The sequence below is a fragment of the Balaenoptera physalus genome (genome assembly GCF_965194825.1).
Source record: "Balaenoptera physalus genome assembly, chromosome: 14".
NCBI classification, from domain to species: domain Eukaryota; kingdom Metazoa; phylum Chordata; class Mammalia; order Artiodactyla; family Balaenopteridae; genus Balaenoptera; species Balaenoptera physalus.
In genome coordinates, this window is record NC_138893.1 from 62,289,118 (window position 1) to 62,305,321 (window position 16,204).

The 16,204-nt window shown below is 38.1% G+C and overlaps 1 protein-coding gene across 4 annotated transcripts in view; it reads right to left on the reverse strand.

Annotated features, from left to right (window-relative positions):
• A1CF (APOBEC1 complementation factor) overlaps nucleotides 1–12,362 on the reverse strand; it is an 87,230-nt gene extending 74,868 nt beyond the window's left edge. For 2 of the 4 annotated variants that reach the window (XM_082423721.1, XM_082423718.1), the window contains exon 1: nucleotides 9,234–12,360. The gene's annotated coding sequence lies outside the window, so the exon portion shown is untranslated. Of the gene's footprint in view, nucleotides 1–9,233 lie in introns of all 4 variants that reach the window. The other 2 variants (XM_082423720.1, XM_082423717.1) reach the window with 2 other exon arrangements.
• Between the last annotated feature and the right edge of the window lie 3,842 nt (nucleotides 12,363–16,204).

Sequence of the window (16,204 nt, forward strand, 5' to 3'; positions counted from 1 at the left end):
GTACCTTTTTTTTTTTTTTTTTGGCTGTGTTGGGTCTTTGTTGCTACACACAGGCTTTCTCTAGATGCGACGAGCAGGGGCTACTCTTCGTTGCGGTGCGCGTGCTTCTCATTGCGGTGGCTTCTCTTGTTGCGCAGCACGGGCTCTAGGCATGCAGGCTTCAGTGGTTGTGGCACGGGAGCTCAGTAGTTGGTGCTCGCGGGCTCTGGAGCGCAGGCTCAGTAGTTGTGGTGCACGGGCTTCGTTGCTCCGTGGCATGTGGAATCTTCCCGGACCAGGTACGAACCCGTGTCCCCTGCACTGGCAGGCGGCTTCTTGACCACTGCATCACCAGGGAAGTCCCTCGGTGTTTTATGAATTGCCTGCAATTGTAATTCTCACAGAGAGGCAGGTGACAGTTTCCTGTAGTAAGAATTTCACGGCGCTGACTTGCCCACAGTTGTATCTCACTGGGATGAGTAGCACAGGGCTCTGGCCATGTGTTCTTCATGTCCTCTACTTAGCTAGTCAAACCCAAGCTGACCAATTACAGCATCCATCTCTCATCCCCGATTGTAGACTGCCCTCCAAAGATTCAGGCTTCTGAAAGAAATCCAGATCCTCTTCTCCCTGCTCTTTGTCAACAGCCCCAAATTCTGCCCTGGTCTCACATCTAGTCTTCCCCAGCCCTCCCAGCATTACAACCATATGGCTGCTCCCAACCTGATGTGCTTAGAAAAAGTGAAAGATTAAAGACCAGATTGTGCGAAGCTTGATGAATGAATAATTTGAAGTGTTTGTTTCCACGATTCAGTTTTTTTTCCCACTGAAAAGCCAGAAACTTCCAAGACTCAGTGTCAGAAAATAAAGGGAGGGGGCAAGAAAAAACAGTCTGTACCTCCTGAAACATCTATGAAATTTACTCATACAAATTCCTGGCAGTCTGACCACACATACAACTACTTAGAGTTATAGTTCTGCCTCTCAAAATTGGACAATTTGCTTCAAGGACAAGAGTCAGCTAGACAGAACATTTGAAGATGAAAGAAAAGATCCTAGTGTATGTCAATGATTAAATTGTGTCAATGCAGTATTTTTCGGTTGCAAAAATAAAATCAGTTCAAATGTATATATAAACAAAATAATACATTTCAATCGCAGTGAAAAAAAAGATTATATAAATTCTGATTTTATGCTAACTTACATGCGTTGGTATAAACTGCCCTTATTAAATTCTTGCCTCCTTATTTCTAGTCAGCCACTGAGTTCTGATACTTTGCTTTCTTTTGAATTCCCACTGCCATTAATTATCATCTCTGCAGCCATCATTTAATACCTAGATCATCGCTGTAATTCAGCCTCTAGTCTTTTCTAACTCTAATGTCATTGGTACAACACTGGTTGATTTTCTTAAATATCCATTTTATATTACTCTTCAACTAAAATAATTCTAATGGCCTCATATAACTTTATGAACTAATGTCAATTTTTCTATCTTATTAACAAAATTCTCCAACGTTGTACTTCATATTAATTTCCAGTGTATACCTTCCCTCTACTCAGGCCAGTTTGAAGGATGGCTAGGAGTTAGGAGAAGGGAGAAGAAAGGGACTCTAGGGGACAGAGGTGTAAGTGAAAATAATATGGATGGTTGAGAAGCTGAGTATGATTAGAATGTTGAATTCAAGTTGGGAGGGGTTTGCTCGAGGGAGGGAGCGAGAGTGACAGAAGATAAAGCTGGTAAGGTAGGCAAGAATTAAATCAATATTGGCATGATTGAGTGTTCGCATTGTATTATGAAGTCACTGGGAACAACATGGAAGAATTCTAGGACCCTGTGTACTTTAGAAAGATAACTCGTGAGTTTTGTTGAGAACAGCTTAAAGGCAGAAAGACTAGTTTAGAGACAGATGGAAAAGAAAAAGAAGGACAGAACATCCTACATTCTTTCCTCATTCATTCATTGAGGAATGAAGGTAGGATAAAGAGAGGGAGGGCCATAAACTCACCAAGGATATACACTCATCTTCTTAGCCCTTAGCACTTAGCCTCGTGTTAGTTGGCATTTCATACATATTTGCTAAACAGAATGGACATTTTATATAGCCCCTCTGACTACTCCAGACTTTGGCTTCTTTTTCCTAATTTTCTAGTTTCACCACAGGATATTAGAATACACAATATTTTGCACTGTGTTGTTCATTATTGGTTCACAAGTCTAAGGGTGTCATAGTCAATAATGAACAAAAAACCATGGGATCACGAAGTCATACTGACTTAGGTTCAAATGTTGAGTTCCATCCCTTAAGAACTTTGCAAACTTGGGTTAAGTTATTTATAACTGGGTCCCAGTTTCTTCATTTCAAAATTGGAGATAATGATGCCTGCCTTATAGGGTTGTTATAGTGATTCAAAGTGATTTGATAAGTGCACAGCACAGAGCTTGGTACATGACACTCACTAATGTTTTTCTTTATCTCTTCTTCTACCTCTTTGCCTTCTGTCCCCAGTTAGGTGGCTATTTTATTCAATAGAGAGTACTGTGCCTTAGAATACTTTGATGGTTGTCATAACAGTGAAAATAACAGAGCCTGAGAGGTTTGTACTCTGGGGCGATTTCAGACCAGATTTCTAGTCTGCTTCTCTTGCTAATTACACAGGTTCCTTTAAATCACTCTATACTGACTTAATTAGGAGGCCCTGCCTATGATAGAGAACATCTCTGCCTTGGGAAAACTGCAACAGAGTCAGGGAGAAATTGTTCCCAATTTGCACAACAAGCCAGTCGTGGGGATAGTTAATTTCTAAGCCACTGACTTCCAGGCTAAAATATACTTTCTGCATGTTGACCTCATAGCCTCTCTCTCTTCTAACCATTTTCCTCTAGTAAAGCATTGTGTAATCAACACAGAAATGAGATGAGAATTATAGCCGCAATAGCTGAGGTTTATGCACACTTACTTGGTATTGTTCTAAGATCTTCATGTGTAATTTCTGATCTAATCTCAAAGCAACCTTGATTTTACAGCAGAGGAAACAGGCACAGAGAAGTTACCTTACTGAAGGTCACATGGCTAGTAAGTGGTGAAACTAGGGTTTGAGCCCAGGCATTCTGGGTCCGGAGCCTTCTGCTTTAACATTGTAATCATCTCCCTCTTGGCCATTCCAGCACCATGAATCAGCGTTGTTTCATTGGAATTTGGGGAATACTTTGAAATATTGAATTATTATTATTGGAAGTAGTAAGCTGAATTATTATTATTATAGTAAATATTTGATCTTATGGCTTATTTTGAAAGGCAAATAAGAATAAGAGTTTCTAGACATTGTAATTTTTTCTCTTATCTTTATTACCCTCTGGGACCACATAATGGCATTCCCTGATTGATTCCAATTTAAGTAATGCAGTTGTATTAAGTAACTGTTATGAAATGAGAGAGACACGTGGAAGAATTAGTACCTGGTAAGTGTGATGCTCAAATGACTTTAATAATAAATCAAAATTATTTAATAAGTAAATTCTTTCTCAAAAATCAGACAAACACCTGCCATTCAAATACCTTCTATTATCCTCTGGTTACCCATGACACTTTCACCCTGGGCCATGTCTCCTCTACGTCTTCTCTTCCCCACCATCAAAACTTGTCCTAAGTACCATTTCCATAAGGCTTTATGAGACTAGTGAATATGCTAGGTGATTTTAGGCTACAGTGTTCCTGAATGTCAACACCTCAAAGTGCCCTGATCACTCCCCACTCTGTATTCCAACTAATTTGTATTTTAAAAAGGAACTTCTGGAAACATACTCTTCTTATCCTAAATGAAGAACTCTATTGAGGCTGGTGGAGCCGCTATTTGGGTGCATCTGGGTTTCAATTTAAAGCTCCAAATTAGGTCAGTTTAAATATGGGATTCCCTTAGCATTCAGAGACCTAGCAACCCAATTATCCTTTCCCTGGGGAGAAGGGTGTGTCCTCCAGGTGGGAGGTGCTATGTCCTTTTCAGACACTAACAGAATTCGAGTGTAAGACAGCCAAGTCATTCAGGACAATTACTTTGTATTTTCAGAGGTGACTCCACTGTGTTTCCTGGCCTGTGTCTGTGCATATTTCCTCTGTGACCTGCGCCTGGCAGTCTCTTTGTTCACAAGAGAGGTCTCCTTTAACTGCGTCTCCAGCTGTGTCAGTCCCTGAATCTGAACATAACAGGGAGAGTGGCACTCAGAGTGAAGGGGATATTTCCTCATAATCGTGGAGGTCCTATTAATCTCTCTCTCAGAGTTTGCATAGAAAATCAGGATGAATTAGAAATGCTGTCCTGTGGGAGGCGGTATAATGGAAAGGGCCGGCCTGAGGGGTGGAGTACTGCACGTGGGTTCTTACCCTAATAAAAAGTGTCTTTTATCCTTGGGACACTCATACAGCTTTTTCTCTGTCAAAGGACCTCAACGTTTCCTTTTAACTCCAAGACTCAGTGCTTCTCAGTGTTCCATTTTTACTCTGCAGGGTCTATGTGCCAGACTCCTGGAGTTCACTCTTGTTTCTAACCACTGATTAACTGTGTGATCTTGGGCAATATTTTTCATGTCTCTGAGACGTCACCTCTTTACTGGAAAAATGGAATTGCACCAGTACCGATTCCAGGAGATTCCAGAGGATTAAATGAGTTAATCTATGTGTCTGGCATATGGCAGGAGCTATATAAGGACATAAGAGCTATTATTAATATCATTGTTATCATCATCATAGAGTGTCAATTGGCTGGTAGTAAATGCCTGGATTGTGAGGCAGTGTTAGGGCTCTTCAGGAAAGAGGATTGGAAAGAGGGTTCCTGAGGTGGGCATTTGTATGTGCCAACAGAGTTTTCTCCTCCATGGTATCAGATTCTGATTTTTGACTTCCACTGCAAGTAAGCACAGGTTTTAGGCTATGCCAATTCATGCAGAAGGCCCCAGCTGAGCCCCAGCTGAGCACGAAATATAAACCTAATAGACAAGCTGGATAGAAGGATACTACAGATGGGTTAATAGAAGTGAAAATCAATTACGTTTATACCTAATACCCTGTCAGTGCTCTGTCAGTTTTTAAGGAGATGTTATAGAATCTTCCCTTCTTTGCTTCCTTCACTGTCTTAGTTACAGCATCTGCACTGGTTTAAGTCTTTTTAGGGTTGTTTTCTTCTGGGACCTGCATGGGACTTGTTCTCCTCTCACCTTCCATATGTATCCTTGTGTCCTTTCTTCACAGTTTCATCAAACCTCTTAATTCATCAACAAATCAGTTAATGCCCAGGACAGTAGTTGAAGGCTCCCTACGTAGTCTGCACTATTGTTACATAAATGGAGCTAAGCTTATAAACTCTAGGTGAGAGCATCGTTCAGTGACGAATAATGACAATTACCTTGAAGAAACTAGGATTACTAAGTTGACTATGAAGAAATTTGGCATTAAAAAAATCTAAATTCTTCTGTATAAAATGCTTTGTAAACTAGAATATTCTATAGAAATGAGGTATCATGGTAGTTAATTTTGCTATGTAAACTGGAATATTTTATAGAAATAAGGTATCATGGTAGTTAATTTTGTTATGTAAATCTAGTGTTAAGTCCACTGGGCATCCCAAAACAATGGTCATTTTTTAACTGCTAGAGGAAGAGGAGACATTGCTATGTCCTTGAAGGAGGGATTTTGATAGAATTGCAAACCGGTTTGCTCGCTTAGTCATTCTGTCTGGCCAAATTGTCATATGCTAATTCTCTTTAGCCATATTACTGACTGGGGCAGAACCCTGTACATAACCTTGCAAACTAGAGAGAGTTATCCTAATCTTTATTATTACTTTCCTCTTAATATTAGCAGGAACTGAGTCCTATTGGAATAAGCAAATCTGGAAAATGTTTTCTGTATGATCAGTAATACCTACATATATAAAATTCCACATATATATCCGAATAAGGAAAAAACAAGCTTAGTGTATATCCTTAAAAGAAAATCAAATCTGAGAGCTTAAGATACCAGTATATTTTAGTCAAGACAACTATTTTTATGAAGAGAAATATTTTAATGTTTCATTTGGATCCATCAAAAATATTCATCACAAAATTCTAATTTATTAAAATAAAAATTTGAAATAGTTTTTAATGCTGATAACCTAGTTGGGTTAGGTTTGATGGAATAAAGTGATAAACCAGCTTTTTTGATCGAATCAGCAGTAAATATTTGTTAATTACTGCCTGGATTTTACTTGATCAGGCCAAGGAGCAGATGGGATTTAGATTTCTAATACAGAATGTCACTGTAGCCGTGCTGCTCTTTTTCCAGATGCTTTCCCTGGGGGAGTTTGGACTGTTACGACTGCACTTTAGAAGAGCCTGGTTACTGTTTCCATGAATAAGATAAAATGGTGTTTATCCTCCGTGGATCAATACCATCTTGTTTGAACTTATTGAGTCATTTAGAGACACATAAGGTAATGAAAACCATTGTGCAATGGTACCCAGCGTACTACCCATACTGCCCAGGTTTCTGTAGGATGACAGTATTTTAAAAGATAGTTATTGAAACAGATTTTTTAATATCAACTGGCTGTGTGATGAAATGAACACCCACTGTGACAGGGCGTCCTGTGGGTTTCAGTGAAAAAATTCTTTTTTTAGAATAAAAGAGAATGATAAGTTCTCTTATTTTCTGAATAAATGGAATGGGGTTTCACTTTGTGACTCATCAGAAAACTTCATTGTTTACATACAGTTTTTCATTTAAATGATAGTAGCATTGTTTTGACAAAGAGGAGCTAATAGGTAAGTTTGGAAAGTTTTAGGAAACTTTTCTGGAGGTTTTTACCAACAGGGAAACGGAAAGGGAAGAGAGTTTTGCTGAATTCCTCCTGTGTACCAGGGACTGTGCTTAAGTATTTTGCTTTATCATCTCATTTAATCTTTACTAAATTCTGCAGGACAGATTTTGCCCCCATTTAACCTTTGAGGAATCCGAGATTTAGAGAAGCTGAATATCATGCCCAGGGTCACAAACCTAGGGAGTTTGTGAACAAGCAGTCCAACCCAGCTCTGTCAGGAGAAAAGTCCAGTGTTCTGTCTATAATTAATTTGGAAAGTCTCTAAGATAGGCATGGTCCTGTTTGACGAAAGATGGTTAGACTCTAAGGTACCTAAGAGATTTGCAATCGTGATGATTTCAATAGTGATGGTTTCAGTCAATTCTGGTTGTTATGAATGCTGGACACGGGCTATAAAAATGATTTGTTCTGTCTTAATCTGTAGTCTGAGGGGTACCATTTCTGAGAGATGTTAATAAATGTTACTGAAAGAAGATGTTCTGTTGTAAATTAAGCTTAGGAAACAGAACATTGCCTACTCTCCTAGATATTCAAGATGAATGAATGCATTTACACACAGAGTAAATCTCCAGTCACTGTGAGGACGGTCTCACGGTTCTATGTTTGGGCTCTGGAGTCAGACCACTTGGCTGGGGAACTTGGCTCTGCCACCTCCTAACTGGGTGATGTTCAGCCCATTAGGTAACTTACTTGTGCCTCAGTTTTCTCGTTTTGAAAAGTGTTATAATAGTATCTACCTTATATGACTCTTCTAAGAATAACTTGAGATAAATGCATGGAAAGCGCTTAGAAGTGCACTTGGCAATATGCTTAATAAATGTCTGTTATTATTATTATTCAAAATACTTATGTAGTAACAAGACCTGCTTTAACTTGTCCAACCACCATTTCCTCAACTTACTTGACAATAGAATCCCTCTTTTTGAGCCACATATATTAACGTCCACTGAATACAGTGTAGGAAATGCTATATTTGAAAAGACACAAAAGCAACTTGGTATTAGCCCAATTGGAAATAATAACCAAATATTCAGTGTTTTCATATCTACTATGTCATTATGTGTTTGCCCATAACAACTAATTTCTTTTTTCTTGACAACTATCTTTCTCCTTCCCTTACACTTGATAAATAATAAATTGAAACAGTAAAATATGAGAACTGTCTCAAATGGGCAGTATCAATACTATTCCAGAAAATATTGCCCTTAAAAATGAACCTGTAAGTCATTTGTCTATTACCTGTATTTAGCAGGGGAAGCCCTCAGTGCTTTGACAAGTTAGTGGTTTCACTTTTATTTCCAGACCTATGCTCCTACTGTATGCATCTCAGCACATATTTATAAAAAAAGAATGTTTCAGACCAGACCATCACATCTTTGATGATCTTAAATTGTATACAACTAGAGTTAAATTTGCCAACGCACGTTTTGCAGAACACTAATCCTGCACAATGCACAAATGACGGTGTGTTAGTCATCTTCTTGGAGACACACAATACACATCTAAGAAGTCCCATGGTAAAGAAACTTGTTTGGGAACCCATTCTCCTTGGAACTTACTTCGGTAATCATAGAACAAAACTATTTCAATCAAAGTATTTAAGAGATTTCTGGGAGGAATGGGATATTCCTGGTAAGTGCCTTGATTGATTTCTTTTTTTAGGTAAAATACCATCATAGTCTGATTGTGAATCATCTTGTTGGAGTGAACAAAATGATCATGTGAAATATATCCACTGCGGCACAGTTGCCCAAACCATCCTGAAAGGAAAAGATCTAATAATTAGCCATCTCAAGGTTGAGATTTAATATACTCCAACCAATCATTTTCCATGTGTGTGTGTGTGTGTGTGTGTGTGTGCGTTTAAGTGTGCTTTTGGTGGTGGTGCAGGATAAAGGAGGAGAGGAAAGAAGATAATTGAATATATGAAGTCTAAAGTATGGTAGAAATTATGACCTATACAGAGAATTCAGACTCTGTCAGTGATGTTAATACTATTTCTCTTGTTAATTATACTTTGACGTTTCCTGGGATCTGAGGACCAAGACACACAGTCAACCACAACTCTCCCAGCTGTCTGGCTATTGCTAAATACATTTCTCAGAAACATTAGCCTTACTCTTATACCCAAAGTGATAAATCTACATTTTTTTTTACCCTCAGAAATTGATTAAATCAAGGAGCAAAAACAGCTGCCATCTCATTTTGAGACTATATGATCGTTCTAATTTTCTTTTGTTTTCAGGTGGCTTCATTAGTGTAAAAACAAACTAGAAACATCTCTGAATTCAGCTCTATAGTGGAAGAGGGTAAAAACTGTTTTTCACTGCATTCCCACTGATCCACACCGCACAGTTTCACAGAGTTGAAATAGAAAAAGCAAAACACATGGACAATACCTGAGTGATTTCAGAGATCCCCACCCGGAAAAGGTTTCCTTGATTATGGCGAATTCAACGTGTCACTCTGGGTATGCTCTAATCATCATATCAAACTCCAAAGGTTCAGTGGCTTTAGGTTTGGTTTACAATTCCTGGGAGTTAAACTTTAACTCACCCTGTCTCTTGCATCCATGCAGCCCTTTGACCAGATAATTGGGTCACTACAACCCAAGCAGAATCTACAAAATTACTGTTGTTATTTGTTTACCATATTAAAATGAATTTTGCATTAAGAATCATTAATGTGAATATTATTTTGATGCTGTTTTAAGTGATATATATTTTAAAAAGTAGAACTCACTGCAATTTGGGTAACTAAGCTTTTCTTTATATTAGCTCCCTTGTTTTCTGCTATGCCAAAATGATATTAATCCTATGGTAATTTAGGAGAATGTTTCCTTTTTTTTCCCTCCACACTTCCTATGTTACTGTATTACACGGAATAAAGTGTGGAGTTTTAGGTCAAGTATGTAGATAAATGCAGGCTTACCAAAATAAAACACAAAAAGCATTTATATAACCAAATAAATAGGGTCAGATCAGGTTGGGGAAAGCACGCTTCTTTTTATACAAGCTGCTCATTCAGATTTTAAGAGGGAGCCATAATAATCAGCATGTACTGAGGTTATATGAGAGCCAAAGCTATTGTTCATTACTTCTTCATTTCTTGAAGAATAGGAAAATGTTATTTCCAAAGATATAAACTCTACGTTCTCAGTTCTCTGAGAAGAGCTCCAGTCTATAGAGGAAATTTCTAAGGGTCATAAAGCCCACTTAAAAAAAAAAAAAAGAACTAAAACTCTCCTAATTTTGAGCAAATTATAAGGGTTTATAAACTACAGGCCCCCGCGCTAAAATTAGAGGGCACACTTGGCTTCAGTTCTAATAAGAGGAGTCTGATTTTCTAGGAACCAACTATTAACAGAAGTACTGGTTCATTCTGTGCTTTTTTTTGTTTGTTTGTTTTTTACAAACAATCGTTCCATAATATGGACCTAGAGGAAGATAAGTCGACTGTGCACATCTGGGAAAATAAAGCATACTGTCAGAATGCTAGTTCTGCCCACAGTTTTCAGTTCTCAAACACAAGGAAGCCTTGATTTACCTAAGCTTTTTCCAAAGCAATGCCTGACAAGGTTTAACAAAAACACTCCCGGAGCAATTGTTTTGCCCTGGAATTTTGCCCCTGGAGTGAGACCTGAGGGAAGCATCATGCCCCTCCCAGCTAGACAGCTCTCTGAGGGACGCATCCTTCTACAACCTCCTTGGGAGTAGACCCCCCTCACCAAGCAGTTTTATTGGTTTTCCTAGTGAAAGCTCAGTCTGGGCTCGTATGGTTCCCCAATGTGTGGGGATTCTTTCCTTGAGTTCACCTGGTCCTGCAGAGAACTGTTGATATTGTAAGATTGTCAGTCTTGGGAGGATTTTGTTGGTTGTTTGGTATGGTAGATGCCTGGATGGCGAGAAGTAGAGATGAAGCAAAAAAAGCCAGGGTTTTGAGGGTATCTAGTGGAACAGCAAAATACGATGGTAAAAGAAGGCAGTATGTTAACTGGTTATTTAAAAATACATTGGTTTCCTATTTGAGCGGTCCTGGCATTTAACAGGGCAGGATTATAATCAGGTTAAACCACAATGTTTGGAAACAAGTTAAAATAGCCCTTAGATCTGACAATTCAGGTAAGACAATTCATATATTGCTCATAAGAGCTAAAGGCAGTAATGAATTTGGTGGTATTTTTAAGATATTGCTGGAAAATTTTTTCCTTTTTATTTTCTAAGCCATAATTGTTGCAATAATAGGGATGTGCTGATCAGCAATAAAAAGAAAAATAGTGGATCAGCCTCTCTCTTTCCTAAGGTTACTTACTTAGGGAGGCAATCTGTGGCCTTGGGACAAAGAGAAACCAAATGATCAGAATGAGATCAAGTTCATGACCTTGATCTCATCAGTCTAATCAAGGGAAATAATTGTACCTAGAATGGCAAGACTTGCTTTTACTTCGTAAAAATAGACCTAGGTTAGTCCTCCTGGGGCCTCATTATCCTAGGAGAGACAAAGCAATAATCAAATAAACTGTTATACAGTGTAAACAAGGAAACAAATTCAGTTTAAATAGTGGTTGCTAAATATTTTTTCATTTGTTTATTCTTCAGTTACCTGAGGACTTACTATCTGCTAAGCGTAGATGGGTAATTATTTAAAATGAGAGTTGAATTTATTAGTAGGGTGTAAAATCAATATACTGGGTCGTATCCAACATACTAAAACCAGAATAGAATAGAAAATATCAAGCGAATTGCTTCTAGAAATGGTATATAGTGTTCCTGAAACTTTTGTTTCAGTTACATGTATGTGTATGTGTGTACTGGTTATGATGTAAATTTTATTTTATTGTGGAGCACAATTTTAAACGCTCACAAAATATTTAGTCTTTAGTTATTCCATGGTTAACCAACCAGATACAGGGTATATGCATTAAGCAAGTTCTCCCCCCAGTGACTAACTTAGTTATAAGTATTATGAGGGAGAAGTACAGGTTGCTAAGCAGAGCATAAAACACAGGGACCTACAATTATACTTCAAAAACAAACTCATAGGAAGAGAGAACAGATTTGTGTTATTAGTGGTAGGGGTGGGTAAATTGGAGGAAGGCAATCAAAAGGTACAGACTTCCAGTTACATATAAGTACTAGGGATGGAATGTACAGCATGATAAATATAATTAACACTGCTGTATGTTATATATGAAAGTCGTTAAGCGAGTGAACCCTGAGTTGTCATCGCGAGAAAAGTTTCTGTTTAATTTTGTATCTATATGAGATGATGAATATTCACTGATATCACTTATTGTGATAATCATTTTAAGAAAAGAAACAAACAGAAACAACAACACCATAGGAACCTAACTTAGTGTGGGACTGGGTGGGAGTAAGGAAAGGCTTCCAGAACACCAGATATTTAAACCGAGACCCGAGGGATGTGTGAGTGGGAGGGTGGGCATTCGAGTAGGTGGAAATAGCACATGTGGACACCCTGAGTTTGAATGAGCTTGAACTGGTAGAAAGCCAGTTGTGAGCGGCAAGAGGGAGAAAGTGGCGGAAAGTGGCCCCTAGAGGGCCATGCACTTGGTGATACAGATTTCCAACATTATCCTGGGGCACCATGGGTAGTCACTGAAGGGTTCTAAGAAGGTGAGTCACATGATATATTTGTGTATATTTTGGGTGTAGAGTTGAGAATAAATTGTCATGAGATGACATTGTCTTCCCCTCTCCTTATTTTAAAAATTGTGGTATAATTGATATATGATATATTAGTTTATCTTTTTTTAAGATCAAAATATGCTTGTTTTAGAATTATTTTATTCACGTATATGTTCAAATAAGAGTTAGTGGTTTGGATTTGAGGGAGGCAAAGCATCTAACAGACTAGATGGTGGTGAAGATTAGGGTGGTGGCATTGGAGCGAGAAAGAATGGAATGGAGGAAGAGGTTTGCAAAGTGGATCATAGTAACCGCTCATTAAATGGTAGCTCTCATCAGTCATGTTCTCTTTGGCTTGTGGATTTTAACTAATCTTGCTTTTAATATTGGGCTGACTTTGCCACCTAGCAGAGCTGGCATACTTAGGCAAAATTCATTGATAGTTGCTGGCTTAGGTAAAATGAAAGCTTTAAAAAACTTAAACTATAATTCAAAGCCAAAGGTTACCAAGTGTAAGAAGCTTCCTTCCCAGCCATGATCCTCCCTCTCCTATCTCAATAAAAGATTTCTTCAGTGTTTTCAGTTTCTTAGGAATTCAAAATTCATTTTGGGTGTTTGATGGGTGGGTGGGTGTTATTTACTTCCCTAGAAGGGAACATTCTGGATAATGAAAGGGCCGTGTTGGACACGTTACCTAGGGCACAAGCCTAATTCTCTTTCCTTCTCTATTATGTAGAAAGAGCTTTGAGCCTGGAGCTGGTGCCTGAGGAATCCCGGGCTAATGCTATCACTCAAGAGCTGCTTGACCCGGAGCAAATTTCTGCCCCTTGTCTGAGTCTGTGTCCCTGCCTTTAATGAGGCAAACCTCTACCTGCCTTATCTACCTCACTGATTATTGAGACGGTCAAAGTATATGCGAAAATGATTTGAAAATAGTAGAGTACCATAGAGTACAGAGTAGAATGATTGCAGAGCAAATGAAATCTACATCCTCAAGGCTATGTCAATGCAACTTCTTGTTTTAATTTAACTGTGAAATAAGGTCTTCTAGGATTTTAAGCCTGCTCTTTTAGAGCTTCATAACATTTCAACCTTAAAGCCTGATGCTATTCTTAATGCCTGCTAGACTTTGGAAGAAAGCAGAGTTTGATTCCGTGGTTTAGAATCCATCTGTTCTTTAATGCCACATCCCAGGATTTTAGACTTTTGACAAGTTATTGGTTTTGTAACTAGAGCCATCTAGTGTTGAACGGATTAAAACACACACACACATACACACCCCCCCCCCCACACACACACACACCTACCCACCCCTCTCTTTGCTTTGTGCTTTAGGAAATTGCATTTGGTTCTCCTGACATACTTGAACAGTATTTTCCATATCATATAATTGTAGGATTAAATGAGTACTTGAGAATTTATCTAAAGTGTAGGCTAAATCTAAAAATCATAGCAGCAAGTGGGAGGCTACCCTGGCCCTGTCCTTTAAACGTGAATTGAGTATCTCCCACTTTTTAATCCTTGCTCCTTTCCATAGTCATTCCTGTGTTGAAATGAATGTTCTTGAAATTATAGTTTACAAAGATCATATTGCTTTTTGAAAGCAATATTATTTAGTTCAACCCCGAAGCAAAAGCAAATATGGATTTTTTGGTAAAAGAACAGTTTTAGAACAAGAAATCCAGTTGGTAATCTGGTGTTTTCCTTTATTGATATTAGAAAATACTGATCATTGGGTTTTTTGGGGTGTTTTTTGATCATTGGGTTTTTAATCTGCCTAATGTGCTGTGCTCTATTTTCTTTGCTATAAAGAAAATCCCACAGAAAAATTGCTTCTAAGCTCTTAGATAACTTCTTGAGAGGAATTTATTATATAATCTCTCTCCTAATGATCATGACATTACCTATTTCCTTGAGTTAATTTTACTAAGTTTTGACAAAAAAGATCTTCTTTTCAAAAGGTAGGAGACATCCTGGGGGATGCAAAGTTAAAACGCATATACACGTGTGTATGTGCACACAACACATAAACACAAACACACACACGTCCCAGACAAGACAATTATGGCATAATCATACTATTTTTTCCTTCTTTCATCAAATGTACCACTCCTTATGACCAACTGATACAGTAAATTCTTCAGGTTCACAAAGCATCTGAGAAGTAATATATGGCAACTTGGGCAGCATCTTGAATTTTTTTCCAGTAAAACTAGATCTGGCTAATTTAGCAAATCTAGGTTTTCCACATCCTAGTAGAAAAACATTTATCAATGAACCAAAAAGGAGATTTTTTTTCTGATTTTCTTAAATCCTAGAATAACATTGGGGTTAAGAATAACAGAAATGGAATAATAAAATGCTAATTATTTGCATTAATACATTTTCAAATGGTAAAAGAAAGCTGAAATTAATGGCGAGCTGGTTAGGAAGAGAACATTAACTTTTCAAACATAACTGAAGCTGCTGCTCAAGGGGCCTAATTCCTAATTTGTGTTCATTGTGGTTTATACAAAATGGAAACTTACATTTCAAATGCACTTTGTAGTTTCCAAAACACTTCTAATGTGTCTTCTCAAGAACCATATCAGATTAGGAGGCGGTAGAGGAAAATGTTTAATAGCATGGGTTTTGCATTCCAGTTGCTTGGGTTGTTATCTCAATTAACCACAGTAGCTACCTACCCTCAGGCAAGTGTTCTAACCTCTCAGAGCCTCTATTTTCACATCTGGTAATAGGGATCATGGTAAAACCTACCTCAGCGTTCCTATGAGACTCAAAGGAGAGAAGGCATGGAAAGAGCTTAGTCCAAAGCCAAATTCATAGCATATGTTTACCTATTAATTTTATATTAGTTTTAAAAGGAGGCTTAAGGGTTAACCGTCCTCCTTCCATTATACCAGTGAACAGACAACTGTGATTCCGTGTGGTCTCAAATGTACTGCTCTGAAAACTGGTGTTTCCTGTCAGATCGTCCGGGGTCATCCGCATGGTCTGGTGAACACCATGCATTTACAATGTGGAGTAAACAGTGTACGTGTGCTTTGAGAATCATAGATCACTGTAGGAATTAAGATATTATATGTATGTGTGTTTTATCTTCATAGCAACTCTGGGGAACGATTAAGGCAGGAGGGCAACTTCCTCTGTTTTGAAGAAGAAAAGATGAGATAATAAGAGGTTAAATGTTTTGTGCAAAGTGGTGTTATACCAGGAGACAGTGCAGGGGTGGAGCAAAGCATACAGACTTTTGCCGTTTACTCACTGAGTGGCCTTAGAAAGTTTCCTAATGTCTTTGAACATTAATTTTTTCTCATCTGTAAAATAGGATTGGTAATCTCTAATTTATAATATTTTGTTAGAATTAAATGAGTTTTGTGCTTGTACCACGGCTGGCACATGGTAAGTTCCTGTCTCAGCTCCGGGTCTCGCTCTACCACACCGTAATCCATCCAGATTAGGGTTCTTATCCTGGTTCTCCCACTAACAAATCAGTATTTTTATTTAGACTGCTTGAGAAACCTTCTGCTTCCTGAATCTAAAGATCTAAGTCTTTCATCACTTCTATGAAATTCTTGATCATCGTTTCTTCAAATGTTGCCCCTGAACCCATTCTCTCTAATCTTTCTCTTTATAACTATGATTAGATATATTTTGGAAATTTCTTCAAATACACCTTTCAGTTCATTAATTTCCTTCTCAACACTGTGTAATCTTATGTT